Here is a 19,526-nt window from a genome sequence, read left to right on the forward strand (position 1 = left end):
ACGCTTGTTGATTGGCTGCTCTGCAGCCTTTCAAAAAGTGCCATTAACTCGCCAAACACCGAACCCGAACTTTTACTGAAATGTTCGGGTTTGGATCCGGGATTAAAAAAGGCCCTAATTTCGGTACGAACCCGAACTTTACAGTTCAGGTTCGCTCAACCCTACAAGTAACCAAAATAGAGGCGATACGGAATTAGCCCCGACCTGTCACTGCTAGGCAAATAAAGTCATTCCGGGGAATGGTGGGCTATTACATGAAGTTTGTTCCCCACTTTGCTACTGTAGCTGCGCCCTTGACAGGGCTCTTGAAGGGCCAAAAATCATTGATGGTTCACTGGGATGATCGGGCGGAAGAGGCTTTTGCCGCTTTGAAGTCGGCTCTGTGTGTGTCACCGGTTTTGGAGTTCGTGGTATAAACGGATGCCTCCAAAGTAGGCCTCAGTGCTGTACTGTCTCAGGAAGTCAAAGGGGAGGAGCATCCCGTAGTCTTCCTAAGTCGCAAGCTCACCCCAGCTGAAACCAGGTACAGTATAGTGGACAGAGAGTGCCTGACTATCAAGTGGGCACTCGAGTCTCTCCGCTACTATTTGTTGGGGAGAAAGTCCCGCCTGGTGACTGACCACTCCCCTCTAAAGTGGATTAGCCAGGCCAAAGACAGGAATGCCTGGGTCACCAGATGGTTTTGTCTCTGCAGAATTTTAATTTCTTGGTGATGATGTAAAATACCGGACCAGAGTTTAAGTGCCAGTCCGGGTTTTGGCAGCACCTCACTGTCATTAAATTGACAGCTGGGATCAGCAGAGATGTCTCTGTTTTTAGGATCTGTGGCTTGTTGCCGTGCTGGAGGGCTGAGAGTCGCATGCTGGGGAAACAGGCCCCCTAAAGCCTGCTGTGGACTACTGGAGGCAGAAATGCCAGGAAGGTGACTTGTATTATTTGAATGTTCCATTGTGTGTGAACTAACACCAAGACTTCAAAGTTACGTGCTGTTTTGTACAATTGCCTTAAGTGTAGCGTGCTCGTCCAACACTAATGTATAAAAGACTGTCTATGCAAACTATACTTTATTAAGACCACTGCAGCTTTCTGAATTTGAGTTATTTCACCCAGCTGAGGTATCTGGGTGGGATACACCTGCCTTCCAGCACTGTCCAGATTACTATACCACCCACAACAGCAAAGTAAATGATGAAGGAAAGACAGGTAAAACAATTCTACCTACTGTCTTATGTGTGTTTAAATACTCAGAGATATTTAAAAAAAAATACTTTTCTAGTGTAAAAATGCATGGTACACCTGGTATGAGATTTTTCCCCCGCATAACAGCAATATATAGATGAAGGAAAGGCAAGTAATAGATTTCTGCCTTCTGTCTTATGTACGTTTAATTTCAATGGTATTAAAGTGGCGAGGTTGCCGTAAATTGCTTCTGCTATAATGTAATGTGTTTAATTACACCAGACAGATATGAGGTTCTACAGCAGCCATATGCCAACCCCTCTTGCATTCCGCACTGCACTCCAGCCCCTTACTCCCTTAAATCTTACGCTAATCAAAGTTATTCCATTCCTATACAATTACTTATTTTTATTCTGTTTCTACACTGTCCCTGTAACACTAGAATAGAGGCTTGCTTGTGACTCTGTATACTGTAAGTTTGTTTTCTGTCAGATACTGAAAACACCTATACACCCTTATCCTCAGCCCCTTATCGGATTCTGCAAGGGCACCTCCCTGCCTGCTGCCCCGCTGATTGGCTGATTTTCAACCTGTGAGCCAATCAGGGGAAACCCACATCCCCACTTCCTTTCAGTGTGAGGATTCTTTTTCCTGCAAGTATCTGCAGTAAAAGGGTTCATTACAAACCAGCTCACTCATCCTTAATATATATTTAAAACGGAATATTTTAATGTTCACTAGTTTAGTATAACAAACTTTAAGCATCATACTTCAAGTGACTGTGTTGTATTACTGTTGTACCAATGGTGTATTATACTGGTCTGTCATTAATAGAATGTATGGGATTATACTGTCAATTGTCTATAGTTATCCATATCTATGTTGTGCTGATGTAATACACTTTACTGATACCGAGGGAAAATTTCAGTATCATATCGTATAATCAGCAGAAATGAAGGTTAAAAACACTAACTAATGCTCAGCCTCTGCATGTAAATAATCCCTACCTTCTGTGTAAAGTTCTATCGACATAAAAACTTATTCTGATTCTGTAACAAAAACAGCCATAAATCTATGCACATATATATTGATCTTGGTTGCCTCTTAAAAATGACTTTGTCCCAGTAAGTTGGCATATTTCATAAACAAACCTACAAATTATTGATCTATAATATAGTCTTAAAGTCCTCTGCGGAATCTAGGTTTCTCTTAAGCTCAGACTGTTCCTAAGGGAATGGAAAACTCTAAAATGAAAAATGGGTATTTAAAAAGCAGTTGAAATAGCTGAAGATATATAGCTTTTTCGAGTTTTTCCTTTCAAGATTCTATTGTAATTCAATCTTTGCTAATCAAGTTGCTTCATCCTAGACATTGTAAATGCCTTAAATGTATTAGTGTGAACTCTTCCACTGACAAATCTTTAATTGTGAACTTAGTACCATGACATCCAACAATTGTCTTTTGCACTTGATATACAGAGTGGTCTGTCTAGCCCCTTTGTTGAATTCTGTGTTTGTAGTTTACTAGTTGAACTAAATAGTACTGTATAGTAGAATTATAATACACTTTTAATTCAACATAATTAAAACCAATCACTATATACTGGTATTTTACATATTGTTTTAGACAGATATGCAGTCATATTAATCTTTAAAGCTCTCTTTACAGTAGATTTCCTTATCTAAATTATTTTCCTCTAATGTTTTACAGATTTTTATTGGATACATATATGAAAATAGTCAGCATTTGAATTACAGTGGCATACAAAGGTTTGGACAAAGTTAAAGTTAATGTTACTGTAAACAGTTATGCAAATTGAAGATGACATGATTTCCAAATGAAACGGTGGACTTTACGTCCAACGTATGGACCTTGAAAGGCGCACTGACACAACCGATCGTAGACAGTGTTACGGTTTCAGGTATTTTTTGCTTTATTCATAGACAACGCGTTTCGGGGTACTAGGGACCCCTTTATCAAGTCTGGATCGGATCAGCAGAGTGATGCTACTGCTGAATCCGAGAAGCACGAGGAGGACGCTGACCTACAGTATGCGCGCCACAGTAGGTCAGCGTCCTCCTCGTGCTTCTCGGATTCAGCAGTAGCATCACTCTGCTGATCCGATCCAGACTTGATAAAGGGGTCCCTAGTACCCCGAAACGCGTTGTCTATGAATAAAGCAAAAAATACCTGAAACCGTAACACTGTCTACGATCGGTTGTGTCAGTGCGCCTTTCAAGGTCCATACGTTGGACGTAAAGTCCACCGTTTCACTTCTTCTACCGTTACCCGAGTGGCAGGGTGGCTCCTGCCCAAGGCGACCGGACGATTCTAGGCTGCACCAACCGTTGAAATCCCTTGTTATTGAGTCTTCCTTGCGGTTGCGCCCAAATTGGTGCAACCCCAATAGGTGAGCACAATACATCTTACAGTAGATTTTTTTCTTTGAACATACTCACCCTATGAGCGCCTTTCTCTATTCTTATCGCCATCACTCGATGATTTCCAAATGGCATAAAGGTAAAGATGACACATTCCCTTTGCATTTTAAGCAAAAGCAATTATTTTCATCTTTTACATTTGTAAAATAACAAAAAGGAAAAGGGCCCAAAGCAAAATTTTTAGCACTTTGCATGTCTATTACCCATTAGCACACTCTTTGTCAAGTATCACAGCTTGTAAACACTTTTTGTAGCCCTCCATGAGGATTTCAGGTCTTGATTTAGGGATCTTCATCCATTCTTCTTTCCAAAAGTCTTCCAATTCTGTATGATTCCTGGGTGGTTTTGCATGCACAGATTTTTTATCTCTATAAGAGATGAGTGAAGTTTTAAAAAATGTGATTCGGACACTGTTAAATTTTTCTCAAAAATGTTCTTAATTTGTCACGAAGAGGGTTATATCCTGACCTGCAGGGAAAGTATCTTGGTGCATTGAAGCAACATGCATAGCTAGTTCTTTCTGGTAGTGAAACAGTTACTGTGCATCAGTATGACAGGCAGGTCTCATATAGTATATGCCTGCACAATAATGCGCATGTTCAATCAACTGTCCTAGCTAACCCCTAGCTAAACCACAAGAGAAGCATACAGCAGTCTTTAGTAAAGAAAAAAAAAACACTGTGCACCCCTGCAAGACCTGTTTCCCAATGTTTTTATTAAACAAGGGGAGCACCCCAATAACAGTAGAACTAGACAGCTTACTCACCCCAATTTGAGAATCAAGGCATGATAGAATTCCTTATCTATTAAACAAGGTGGACACCCCAATAACAGTTAAATGAGTAAAGTTATTTACCTCAATTTGAGAATCAAGGTGTAATAGAATTGCTTATCTATTAAACAAAGTCGGCACCCCAATAACAGTTAAATTAAACAAGTTATTTACCCCAATTTGAGAATCCAGGCATGATAGAATTGCTTATCTATTAAACAAAGTTAACATTGTTTAATTAGGTAGCTCTGTGCCCTACACAGGGATTGATGCAAAGTGGGCTGTGTCCTATGGATCCCTTCAGCTTCAGATTACAGAGCCTGCACTGTCCCGGCAATCTCCCTAGGCTAACCCTACAGTGTGTAAAACTCTCCCTACGATCTCCCTACACTGTCCCTACATTCTCTCTATCCAATATCCTGAAATCTCTTTGGGTTAGCGTAGTTTTGCAAATTATTCATTTCTTTTTTTCATTCTGAAATTATACAAAATCAAAGTAATACACTGATATTATTAAAATGTTGAAAAGTGTGTTTAATCTTTACTTTTATGCCTTTTAGAGATCATTTCATCATCAACTTGCTTAGCTACTCACAGTAACAGTACTTTTGACCAGAGGTAATCCAACATTTGTATGTTGTTGTATATTGTGCTAAAAACTGAAGAAGTGTCTTCCTATACACTGGGCAAAACCTTTTAAAATACTAGATACTAAATAAAATAAAAGCTACTAATTATAGCTCACTCATCTCAAGTTTGCAAAGATCTTAAATTCTTTTTTAATTACCCCATGTCATAGGTGAGCTGGACAGTTGTAAAGATGCTCATATTGTAAAAGCTCTTTATTATAGGCACTATATAAAATCCTAGCCTGGATATGTCATGTTTTTCTTTGCTTGTACATTGGAGGGATAGCACTTCTGTTACGAGTTATCAGATCTTAACTTCTTCCGGACATCTACTGTACATGTATAACAATGTTGGGTCTTCAGATACAGATCCCACACATGAACTGAGCCTGTACCATAGTGGGTGATCGAAGACTTCTAACCCCTCAGATGCTGTGATCAATTGTGACCACAGCAGATATTTACCAGGAGCTGCGAGGCCTGCTATGGTAACGTTCCTATGCTAAATAGGAACACAGTAATTTTTCCATAAACTGCAACACACAACTATTTCAGTATACCGTATACGAGGTCTAATCATTGTTTGTTAAATCCCCCTAGACGTACTAAAAATAAAAGTAAAAAAGTTTAACAAAGATTTTAAAAATATAGAAAACAGAAAAAAAATCTAATTACAACTTTTAAAAAATTGGAATAAAGAAACAATAAAAAAGTAATTGATGTCCCTGCGTCCAAAAATGATGTAAACATGTAAAGCCAAGTTCACACAAGTTATTTCTTCTGTTATTTCCATCAGCTATTGTGAGCCAAAAACATTTGCAGGGATATTGTGCAATGTCTCCTGTTCATCAATATGCCAGTAATCACCACTTGTCGCAAATTGAGAGGGACAGAAACTTTAAACTGAGAGTTTGGTTTATCACTATGGCAGATTGCTATGCACCTAGGCCCAAATGTCAGCATTATTCAATATTGGATGCCCTGGTGGTTGGGAGAACAGCAGTGTATTGGGTGACCACAACAATGGCATGGAGGTAAAACTCCATGAACAAATCATCTGATTAAAACAATGTCACATAGTAATCCATTATAAACTGCAAGTGAAATTGCTCGTCACATACCTTTAGCAGCAAAGAGTGTCTACACAAACTATCAGAAGGCGTTTGCACAACATTGGACTATGAGCCAGATGTCCTACTAAAGGTGTTCCATTGACCTCCTACTATCAAACTATAAATAAATCATGGTGCACTGTGAGACAGCATCGGAGACTAGAATAGAGGTCTATCTACTACAGCTATGAGTCCCCCATTTTGCCTTGGATGCATATCTGTGAAGTTGCTGGTTGGCAATTGCAAACCGAAATGCCAGGAGGAGATATTGATGACTTGCATGCCCAATAGCATTCAGCATGGCAGAACATTCCTCAGACAAAAATCTAAAAATCAAAATGATAGCATGCTGAGGTGTTTAAGTGTGTATTTTTTGTGTGTGGTGCCATTACTTGATACTGAGACAATCGAGATGTTATGGATATTTTGTTTCCAATTTATAAAATATGCATATCATTAAAGGGGTTATCCAGTAATGGATAATGATGACACATTCTCATCATTATCCCATCAGTCAGGGAGCCGACACACTCACCAGAGCTCTAATGAGCACAGCTGGCTCCTGGCAGCTCTCCGATCACAGCGCAATACATTCTACAACGGCTGTGCTTGGTATTGCAGTTCAGCCCCATTTACTTAAATGGGAATTAGCTGCAACTAGGCCATGTGGCTGATATACAGTGACGTCACAAGGCCTAGGAAGAGGAAAAAATACTAGATGACGGGGGTATTTGATGTGTATCAAGTTCTCTGTGGAAAAAACTAAGAAAAGCACGTTAAAAGGGTGACTACAAAACTAAAAAGACTCATTACACATTAAAGAAAGCTATTTAAGTCATAATCACAATTTAACCCTTTTGGTTCTAGGGTTTGTAAGCGATGGATCCAGTAGGCTTCTCTCCTTTTGAGCATTTTAACCCTGTCACCACCTCTCCTAGGCAAAGGAACGTGCTCTATTATCTGGAAGCGCAGCTGGGAGATGGTATGTCGGTGTTTCTCAAAATGATATGGGATGGGAAGTAACAAATTTTTCTTTCTAATTGTAGATTTGTTCTTGCAAAAGCGATCCTTCATCCTGGTAGAAGTCTCACCGACATACACAAGTCCACAGGGACACTTCAAGATATAGACCACGAAGTTGCTATTGCATGTGAAGAAACCATTTATTTTGAATTTCTCTCCTGTATACGGGTGAGTGAAATGTTCACCTTTGATGACATTAGAGCAATGTATGCACTGAAGACATGGATACATACCATTTTTAGGTGTGGAAAGAGTGGCCTGGCGAAGGTTAAATCTGTCACTACCTACGTCAGCTCTAACTAGAATGTCACAAATATTCTTTGACCTTTTGTAACACAACATAGGGGGAGACTGAAATTCTGCAATGTTAGGGAAGGCTCTGCTAATGATGTTCCAATACTTATTAATGATGGTTCTACATTTATTTACCCAAGGGTGATATTTCACCACAAAAGGAACTCGTGATTGTTTGTTACTAATAATAGAAGTGTCATTGGATTGTTTTGGCTGTTGAAGATTCAGTAGGTCATTGGGATAGCCTCTGCTGCGAAACTTTCCTAACATTTCTTCCTCACGTATTGTCCTGGTGTCAGTGTCAGAAACGATCCTACTCACCCTCTGTAGTTGTGAATAGGGTAATGATTTTTTGACCGCAGGTGGATGATTGCTTGAAAAGTGTAACAAGCTGTTACAGTCTGTGCTCTTAGTGTATAAGTCCGTATGTATTTGACCCTTCTCATCCTTAATGACCCATGTGTCCAAAAAATTAATCTTGGACACGTCTGAATGTACAGTAAATTGCAGCTCTGTCCAGATAGAGTTCATGTATTGCATGAATTGTTCGAGGGTTCGAATGTCGCCCCGCCACACGCAGAATATGTCATCGATAAAACAACGCCAAAAAATACAATGAGTTTTATATAAATTATTTTCATAGATATGTTCTTTCTCAAACCATGACATATAACAATTAGTGTAAGACGGTGAGGCATTCGAACCCATCGTGGTACCCCGCTGCTGACGGTAAAAAAATACCCTGAAATAAGAAATAACTCTCATACAAGATAGTTGTGAGCAGACTCAGGAAAAAAATCCTCTCATTCTCATTATATGTAGATGATGCCAGTAGCCATTCTACAGCTCGAATGCCCTTGTGATGCTCTATAGATGTATATAAACTACATACATCAAATGTAGCCAATATTTCGCTATCTCTTAGCTCTAGGTCACGTATTTGTGATCAAGGAGATATGATGGTGCCTTTTTAGTTAATGGAGTAAGTGCCCTTTCAACGATGATGGTTGGAGCTGACAATATGGAATCAGTGAGTGCAACAATGGGGCGTCCAGGAGGACTGGTAAGGGATTTATGTACCTTAGGCAATGTAAAAAATACAGGTGTTATGGGGTGTTGATATATTATATATTCTCCTAATTTAATACCAATGGTGTTGTTTTTTTATATATTAATTTGTAATTTCCTGTAATTTAGCCTCAATAGTATATACGGGGTCTGTTGTCAACGATTGTAATGTATCAATATTAGACAATTGTTGTAAAATCTCCCCCACATAATATTCCCTGTCCAACACAATCAAAGACTTATCCTCTAGTAATTGTGTAAGAGCGTCTCTTTCCAGACGCAACAAATTTTTAGACATATGATAGTTCCCAGTATGGAAACTTTGCAGATTTTGGAAGATATCATGTTGTACCAGAGATATAAGTGTCCCTGTGGACTTGTGTATGTCGGTGAAGAACAAATTTACAATTAGAAAGAAAAATGTGTTACTTCCCATCCCATATCATTTTGAGAAACACAGACATACTATCTCCCAGCTGCTAGAGCACATACCTTTGCCTAGGAGAGGTGGTGACAGGGTTAAAATGCTCAAAAGAAGAGAAGCCTACTAGATCCATAGCTTACAAACCCTAAAACATAAAGGGTTAAATCGTGATTATGACTTAAATAGCTTTCTTTAATGTGTAATGAGTCTTTTTAGCTTTGTAGTCACCCTTTCAACATGCTTTTCTTTGTTTGTTTTTTCCACAGAGAACTTGATACACATCAAATACCCCGTCATCTAGTATTTTTGCCTTGTCATAATGCAAGTATTAAGTATTATGCATCAAGTATAATAGTATTAAGTATAATGCACTATTCAGTAGTATCACTGATACACGGAGTGCCGACTGTATCTTCTTTGGATCTAAGGCCTAGGAACAGGTCACGGTACTCAGAGAGCGCCAGCCTCTTCTAAAAGTTGATCAGCAGGGGTCCTAGGTGTCAGACTCCCACCTATCTGATATTGATGACTTATCCTAATTTTCATTATCGGATAGCCCTTTAAGAGTGGGTTCACATCAGCGTTATGGATTCTGTTTTTGTTTTCCGTAATAACATGGCTATAATGGAAAATAACTGAATTCATAACACGGAAGTCAAAGCAGAAGCCTTTAAGAGGCATTCCGTTTTGATCCGTCATAATAGAAGTCTATGGGAATCATAACGGATCCATCTGGTTCCATTAACTAACCATGTTATAATGGAAAACAAAAATGGAATCCATAACGCTGATGTGAATCCACCCTAACATGTTTAATCAATCCTGTAATTTCCAGAATTCTACAACTTTTCCTTTTTATTGTTGCAGTTTCAAATGTCGAGTAGTGTAGAAATATCATATTTCTTTCACAAAATACAGGTATATAGAGATAAGCAAGTTCTTTAAAATTTCTATTCAGGTCTGATTTGGGTCCATATAAATTCAGCTTTAATTGAAAATACTCCAATTGACTGGAAGTCTCTTGTCCCCTCTAATTCTGTGTGTTTTTACTTAGTTGCAGAAATAACTCCATTTAGACGTACAGTACGGAACAGGATTTTAACATAACTTTATATTTCAGGATACTGGAGCATATTTACTATTAAAATAATCCCAAAGTCTGATGTAATTTGGCCAAAAAATTAAATAAATAGCTTACATACTTTTTAGCACAATTTTTTGTGTATTTCAGACACTTTTTCAACTCATTCAAGAAGGAGGGGGTGGCTTTGCTGAAAAAAGTGTTTACCCCAGCAGAAATTGGGTGACATAAATGTTGAATAATCAGTCTAAGGTGAGCCAGATTTATCATCCAACATCAGCCCCTTTGATAAATCTGGTGCAGTTTTAGATTTGTCTATTCTGAGTTTAAAAGAAGCTGGCATAGCTCTCAGGTGTAATGTATTTCAGTTTTCTGGAGCTCATATTGTTAAATGTGTCAGGACACACAGGTCATGCACCTGGATAGTGGCCTTATGTCCACTTTTTGGAAAAGGAGCAAGTCATCCGAAAATGGCATAAATCCCAAATTTTGCTAATTTTCAGCAATTTGGAATAGCCATTGATTAGCCTTTATATAGGCCTTGAAGCATATGTTAGATTGTCCCGCATCAGTGCAGAGCAGAGAGAACTGGATTATCTATGTGAGAGGCCTTGGTTGAGATCTAGGGCCTAGTATAATGAGATTCATAAGCCATGCAATGCTCTTCTGGGTTTCTGGGTAAAAAGATATGCAAATTAGATTTCCTTCCTAAAGAAGAAGATTTATGTACAGATTTAACTCTGCAACAAACCATTATTTACACCATGGAATGTTAATTCTGCAGCTGAACACAGCGCATGGCCACAGCATAAAGCGTTCCTCCATGTAATCCTACGAGGCTGAAATGGTCAATCCCTGTACTGTGAATTAACATTTTTACTGCATAAATTATGGTTAATTGTAGAGAGTAGTGTTCTCATAAAAAGTAATTAACATCAAACGTTCTTCACCCATCATTAAATGGTGATCATTGATGATGTCAGTATAGTGACATCTTTCAGTATCTATTATTGAACATTCGCTGACCTCTGTAGCAAGATGATAATGTAGAAGGCTTCAGAGAAACTTAAGCAACTTCCCATCTTTCACTATCTATCAAATTTTCCGAATTTTTCTCCCAAAATTTGTCTCCATTCTTATTCATTTTTATTCTAAGTTCTAATGAATTGATTAGCTCATCTTTCATAGATCCTTGCATAAATAAGAACCTGGACTATGCAAACTCATATAATGTATGGTTCTTGTGTAGTTCATTGTAAGCAGATTGCAGAATTACATAATTATTTCGCTACGTGTAATTCTAACAATTTTTTTGTTGGTAGGCTTTTTTTTTTCTGTCTGGTCTCTTTTTCAACAGGGACTATAAACATAGAACAGAACATGAAATATGCCCATAACAGCTCTCTAGCTGTTTATTTTTTTAATACTAATTAAAGGCAAAAACCTAATCCAACAACAGACTTATGGTTTCTCTTTTCTTTGAAACACAATTAGTTTCTATTCATTTCCCCTTGATACTGTAAGAAAAAAAATATCTTTGGAAGCATTACTGCTGAGGGGGTTCAATTAAAATGTCTTTACTGAAACTTATCTGACAGTAAAACCACACACACACACAGATACATAAACTAAGCTTGGCATTCACTCTGCTTGTACATCCATGTCTAAGTCTTTTTTGGCTGCTATCCAATATACTCTAAAAACCCATTAAGGCTATTAGAGAAATTATTTCTTTTCCTTTAGAGCTTGGATAAATTTCACAGTTATCATTGCAGAAAGGAATGAATAGGGAGTATATCTATCTAGGGGATGACTGCTGTTTCAGTAGAAATTAAGTCAAGTCGATACACCACAGCAGCGGTTAAATTAATCACTGCATGCATTTACGAGAATCTGTCATTGGATGGCAGTGTAATATAACAGTTGTGCTAAGTAATCCAGCCAAAAATCAAGGCATTGATGTGAATTTGTCAACATAGTCAACAGTTCCTTACAATTATGAGGTTTATTTGGAACCAGAACAACTCTTCTCTGAGCTTTTCCTCTCAATTAGACATAGAAACTAGTGTTTTTCGTGTATGTTATCTGTCTCGTCAATGTCTATGGCAGTGCGCAAAATCCATTTGCCTGTGCATAAAAGATTGTCTCTCTAATGTCTGCCTTGTATATTTGTTCTCCTGAAGGTTGCAAAACAGGAACTACGAGAAAACAGTCTTCATTTAACAAACTGGGCAAGCTCTCAAAAGACAACTGGGTGTCTGTTTCTTGGCTTTATATCTGCTGCAATGACACTGGCACTCAGGAGGAAAGGCTGCTCTATTTGAGATAGTACTTCTGCTGCTTCTGAGAATATCAAAGTACACATTGGAGATGTAGTTTCATTATAGGGAAAACGGTATCTTTGCGGGTTAGTTCTTGAAAATAACTGAAAAATATATACAATTTCTGTTCCGTTGTCTTGTTCTCAGCCATGATTGCATATAAAATCATTTGGAAGGAACAGTTTCCTGCATGTTTGAAAAAGAATGAAATGTTTTACTGGGGAAACAATGTGTCAAGAAGAGGATATAATTATGTCCATAAATATGAAAGTATATATGTACCTGTCTACATTTCTCTCTTTAACTAGCTATCCTCGTGGTTTGCAAAGGTACATTTTCATTTTTTTCTGTTATGTAGTTATTTTGTATTTTTTCTTTAAAAATCCTCTCTATCGCTAGATAAGGATAACACATGCTTATTTCTGTTCTGTTTATAACTGTACATAAAAAAGCCCTTGCAATATGTTTGAAGCTATAGAAACATACCTAATTAGAGTGTTTTATGATATTATCGGGCTTTTTATTTGAACAGTTTCATAATTCTGATATTTAGATAGATTCTGACAATTCTGTACAGGCTCTTACAAAATGTTAAATAAAGATCTTATTTCACCAGACATTAGGAGACAACATGCAATGTATTAATGAGGAGGGGTGGACTGCAGGATTAGGAGTCTTTATGTAAACAATTCTTAGCCCTCTCTAGGTCAATTAGATCTATGTTTGTATAGTGAATGCCATTGGCAACATCTGCACAAATTTGTATGTTCTCCTCATGTTTGCATGGATTTCCTGCAGGTGAATTTCGATTCTGAGCCCCAATAGGTAGAGTGGCTTTTAAAGTGAGAACAATTTGTGTACAGCACTACAGAATATGTAAGTGATGCATAAATGTATGCATATATACTGAATGAAGATAGAAGGATCTTCTATCTTCATTCAGAAGGACCTGCACTGACGTCACCGCGCTCACCACGTCATCAAAGGTCCTTTTGTTATGTTTTTTTTTTTTTAACCCCTCAAGGCACATTTTAGTGAGCATTCTGTATTAAGAATGCTATTATTTTCACTTATAACAATGTTATAAGGGAAAATAATACAGTGAATAAACTTTAATGGGGTCCGAGGTTGCTCATCCCCATCATCTCCTAGCAACCATGCGTGAAAATCGCACCGCACCCACACTTGCTTGCGGATGCTATGCGATTTTCACGCAGAACCATTCATTTCTATGGGGCCTGCGTTGTGTGAAAAAAACGCAGAACATAGAACATCCTGCGATTTTCACGCAACGCACAAGTGAGGCATGAATATAATCAGCCCCATTGAAGTGAATGGATTCAGTGCGGGTGCAATGTGTTCACCTCACGCATTGCACCTGCGCAAAATTCTAGCCCATGTGAAAGGGGCCTTTAACATTTCATTTTATTCAAAATGATATGTCCTAGTGATACATTGCAGAGTGTACAAGGGGTATTCTGTTTTTAAAATGTATTTGTTTATGTAAATAACCAAAGAATTAGAAAGAAAGCAGCACTCCCAGTAACTGTGTACCTGATAATTCAGGGTGTTAGTGTTACATTCTACCTCTGGTTCCCAGTATATAGGAAGAGAGGATATCTGCATCACTTGTCCACAGTGGACGAGTGCTGCAGATATTCTCTTTTCCTGTTTATGTAATAGGAAATCATATAGTTTCTAATATACATTTACTGCATGTATACCTTTCCTATATCAGGCAGTTGACCATCATATGAAGTAGAATGGTATAGAACATAAATCAGTCCTCCTATGTAATATATCCGTGGCTTAACTTAAACATGGCATGAGTCATTTGACACTCTACACATCATATAATTCCTGACATTCAGTAAGCAACAGTGTTGCATGACATACAGGTGAAACTCGAAAAATTTGAATATCGTGCAAAAGTCCATTTATTTCAGTAATGCAAATTAAAAGGAATTGTATTAATGCAGCTTAAAATTAGAATTTTGGGAAAAGGTTCAATATTCTAGGCTCAAAGTGGCACACTCTAGTCGGCTAATTAATCCATACCCCCTGAGCAAAGGGTACCTCAAAAATGTGACTTTGGGGTTTGATGAATATTTATGTTTTAAAAAGACTCGTAATTGGTACCTACCCACTCCAGTCTGTAGTGACAGTCTATGGCACGCAAGAGACATCACATGCTAGCTTACTCTTGTAATTTCCATAAGAAATTGTGTTTCTTTATTGTTGAGGAGACTAGAGTGTGAGAGACTAGAAAAAATACATCAAACCATGCAGCCTGCACAATAAGTGATGTGGACCAGCATGATGGTGGCCAGTTCCCTCAATTCATCCCTCAAAACATAATCATCCAAATTACAACAAATAGAGGCTTGAAATATCTCACTTTGCATGTAATGAGTTTATCTCATATATTAGTTTCACCTTTTAAGTTGGATTACTGAAATAAGTGAACTTTGCACGATATTAAAATTTTTAGAGTTTCACCTGTACATGGGCTGGATCAGGACATACACAGTACAACTCTTTTACTAATAGCCAAAAGCCAATAATACCTATTTTTAGAGTTGAGCGGACACCTGGATGTTCGGGTTCGGCAGGTTTGGCCGAACTTGAAAAAAAAGTTCGGGTTCGGGACCCGAACTTGACCCCGAACCCCATTGAAGTCAATGGGGACCTGCACTTTTGGGCACTAAAATGGCTCTAAAATAGTCCTAAAAAGGGCTAGAGGGCTGCAAAAGGCATCAAAATGTGCTTAAGAGCATGACAACTGTTCTACAAACAAATATGGATAGGGGAATGACTTAAAATAACATAAAATACAGAAAAATAAAAAATAACAATCTGGATCTAGGAGTAGGAGTTTGAGGAGGCAGTGGATGGGTGGATGTGGCAGTGTAGGTTGACGTGGCGGTGTAGGTGGAAGCGGCAGTGAAGGAGAAATAGGTAGCCAACACTGATTTGTGTTATTTTTTATTTTTAAATTGGGGTATCCCCCAAAATATTGTAACATATAACAAAATAAAACAAAGAATAAGTGCACTTGAGTACAAGAATGGATGGTTGATGGTGGTATAAATGTCTATTCTGCACAGGTACGGACAAGTCCTGTGGGATCCATGCCTGGTTCATTTTAATAAACGTAAGCTGGTCCACATTGGCTGTGGCCTGTGATAATGCTCTCTGCCGTACTAAACACACGTTCACACTATACACTGGCTGCAGGGCGGCTCAGCACCTCCAAGGCTAACAAAGCTTTTCCACATTTTGGCCATGCTAACCCTGCCTTCTCAGGTGCTGGTGGTGCCCCAGCTGCATTGGCGACCTCTTCCTCCTCCTCTGCCTTCGCCTTGTGCTTCCACTGTGCCCCCGCTGTCAGGTGGGAATGCCATCATCAGTGCGCGCTTGTAGTCGCACATCTTCCAATCAGTAACAGATGTTTTCACTAAATTTAGTTCCCTGTCAGCAATGCAGAGCAGGGGTTCATTCATGGCAAAAGGGGGTTCATGTCACCCAGCAATAGAACAGAGGATTTTGAGAGATTTAGGCCCCTGTCACCCAGGCACAGCAGGGGTTCATTCACGGTAAAAGGGGTTCTTGTCACCCAGCAATACAACAGAGGATTTTGAGAGATTTAGGCCCCTGTCACCCAGGTACAGCAGGGGTTCATTCACGGCAAAAGGGTGTTCTTGTCACCCAGCAATACAACAGATGATTTTGAGAGATTTAGGCCCCTGTCACCCAGGCACAGCAGGGGTTCATTCACGGCAAAAGGGGGTTCTTGTCACCCAGCAATGCAACAGAGGATTTTGAGAGATTTAGGCCACTGTCACCCAGGCACAGCAGGGGTTTGTATACGCCAAAAATGGTAAAATGTCACCCAACAATTGAAAAAATGATTTTTTTTTCAATATAGTTCACTAAAATTGGCACTTTTTTAAATTAAAATGGCTCTAAAATAGTCCTTGAAAAGGCTAGAGGGATGTAAAAGGCAGCAAAATGTGCTTAAGAGCATGGCAACTGCTCTGCAAACAAATGTGGATAGGGAAATAACTTAAAATGAAATAAAATATTAACCTGCGACTCAGAGAAGGAGGTGGATATGGAGTCGGAGGTTGAGGAGGCGGTGAATGTGGTGTTGTAGGTGGAAGCAGCAATGGAGGAGGAAGAGGTAGCCAACAATGTTTTTTTTTTTTTTTTATTGGGGTAGGTAGCCCCCAAAATATTGGGACAAAAAAAAAAAAAAAGAATCATTGCACTTGACTTGAATACAAGAATGTATGTTTTATGGTGGTATAAATGTCTATTCTGCACAAGGTACAGACAAGTCTTGTGGGATCCAAGCCTGGTTCATTTCAATGAACGTGAGCTTGTCCACGTTCGCTGTGGACAGGCGGATGCGTCTGTCTGCAATGATGCCTCCTGCCGTGCTAAATACACGTTCAGAGAGTACACTGGCTGCAGGGCAGGCCAGCACCTCAAAGGAATACAGGGCAAGCTCTGGCCATGTGGACAATTTGGAGACCCAGAAGTTGAATAGGGCAGAACCATCAGTCAGTACATGTAGTCGTGTGCACAGGTACTGTTCCACCATGTTGTTCAAATGCTGCCTCCTGCTAACTCGCTCCATATCAGCAGTTGGGGCAGGTTGTTGTGGCGAGATGACAAAGCTTTTCCACATGTCGGCCATGCTAACCCTGGCTTCTGAGGTGCTGGCGCTGACACAGCTGCGTTGGCGACCTCTTCCTCCTCCCCTGCCTTCGCCTTGTGGTTCCTCCACTTGTCCCCCGGTGGCAGTCGGGAATGCTCTCAGGAGCGCGTCTACCATCTCCCGATCACGCTCCAGTGAGGGAATTAAGGACGGCACATTGTCTTTGTAACGGGGATCCAGCAGGGTGGCCACCCAGTAGTCAGCACACGTTAAAATTTGGGCAACTCTGCAGTCGTTGCGCAGGCACTGCAGCATATAGTCGCTCATGTGTGCCAGGCTTCCCAGAGGTAAGGACAAGCTTTCCTCTGTGGGAGGCGTATCGTCTGTGTTCTCCGTATCCCCCCAGCCACGCACCAGTGATGGGCCCAAGCTGCGTTGGATTCCACCCCGCTGTGAACATGCTTCATCCCCATCCTCCTCCTCCTCGTCCTCCAGTAGTGGGCCCTGGCTGGCCAAATTTGTACCTGGCCTCTGCTGTTGCAAAAATCCTCTTTCTGAGCCATTTCTAAAAGACTGGCCTGAAAGTGTTAGAGATGACCCTTCTTCCTCCTCCTCGTCCTGGGCCGCATCCTCTTCCATCATCGCCCTAAGTGTTTTCTCAAGGAGACATAGAAGTGGTATTGTAACGCTAATAATGGCGTCATCACCACTGGCCAAGTTAGTGGAGTACTCAAAACAGCGCAACAGGGCACACAGGTCTCGCATGGAGGCCCAGTCATTCGTGGTGAAGTGGTGCTGTTCCGCAGTGCGACTCACCCGTGCGTGCTGCAGCTGAAACTCCACTATGGCCTGCTGCTGCTCGGACAGTCTCTCCAGCATGTGCAAGTTGGAGTTCCACCTGGTGGGCAAGTCGCATATGAGGCGGTGAGCGGGAAGGCCGAAGTTACGCTGTAGAGCAAACAGCCGAGCGGCGTCAGGATGAGAACGCCAGAAGCGCGCACAGATGACCCGCACTTTATGCAGCAGCTCAGACTTGTCGGGGTAGTTGTGAATGAATTTCTGCACCACCAAATTCAGCACATGCGCCAGGCAAGGGATGTGCGTCAAACCAGCTAGTCCCAGAGCTGCAACGAGATTTCGCCCATTATCGCACACCACCATGCCGGGCTTGAGGCTCACTGGCAGCAACCACTCATCGGTCTGTTGTTCTATACCCCGCCACAACTCTTGCGTGGTGTGGGGCCTGTCCCCCAAACACATTAGTTTCAGAACGGCCTGCTGACATTTACCCCTGGCTGTGCTGAAGTTGGTGGTGAAGGTCTTTCGCTGACCGGATGATGAGGTGGTAGAAGAGGAGGAGGAAGCCGAGTAGGAAGAGGAGGCTACAGGAGGCAAAGAATGATGCCCTGCGATCCTTGGCGGCAGAAGGACATGCGCCAAACAGCTCTCCGCCTGGGGCCCAGCCGCCACTACATTTACCCAGTGTGCAGTTAGGGAGATATAGCGTCCCTGGCCGTGCTTACTGGTCCACGTATCTGTGGTTAGGTGGACCTTGCCACAGATGGCGTTGCGCAGTGCACACTTGATTTTATCCGATACTTGGTTGTGCAGGGAGGGCACAACTCTCCTGGAGAAGTAGTGGCGGCTGGGAACGACGTACTGTGGGACAGCAAGCGACATGAGCTGTTTGAAGCTGTCCGTCTCCACCAGCCTGAATGACAGCATTTCAAAGGCCAGTAGTTTAGAAATGCTGGCATTCAGTGCCAGGGATCGAGGGTGGCTAGGTGGGAATTTACGCTTTCTCTCAAAGGTTTGTGAGATGGAGAGCTGAACGCTTCCGTGTGACATGGTGGAGATGCTTATTGACGGAGGTGGTGTTGCTGGTGGCACATCCTCTGTTTGCTGGGCGGCAGGTGCCAACGTTCCTCCAGAGGCGGAGGAAGAGGCCAAGGCAGCAGCAGAAGAGGGAATGGTTTTGAAGGTGCTTACTCCACTGCATCTCGTGTCTCGCATGTAGATGCCTGGTCATGCAGGTTGTGCTAAGGTTCAAAACGTTAATGCCTCGCTTCAGGCTCTGATGGCACAGCATGCAAACCACTCAGGTCTTGTCGTCAGCACATTGTGTGAAGAAGTGCATTGCCAGGGAACTCCTTGAAGCTGCCTATGGGGTGCTCGGTCCCTGTTGACGGTGGCCAGTAGCAGGCGAACTGTCTTGGCGACGACTGCTCTGCTTTTGCACCCTGCTCCCACTTTTACTACGCTGTTTGCTTGGTCTCACCACTGCCTCTTCCTCCGAACTCTGAAAGTCAGTGGCACGACCTTCATTCCATGTGGGGTCTAGGACCTCATTGTCCCCTGCATCGTCTTCCATCCAGTCTTCCTCCCTGACCTCCTTTTCGGTCTGCACACTGCAGAAAGACATAGCAGTTGGCACTTGTGTTTTATCATCATCAGGGACGTGCTGAGGTGGTATTCCCATGTCCTCATCAGGAAACATAAGTGGTTGTGTGTCAGTGCAT

The sequence above is a fragment of the Bufo gargarizans genome, chromosome 5 (assembly GCF_014858855.1).
Source record: "Bufo gargarizans isolate SCDJY-AF-19 chromosome 5, ASM1485885v1, whole genome shotgun sequence".
In the NCBI taxonomy this organism is placed as follows: Eukaryota; Metazoa; Chordata; class Amphibia; order Anura; family Bufonidae; genus Bufo; species Bufo gargarizans.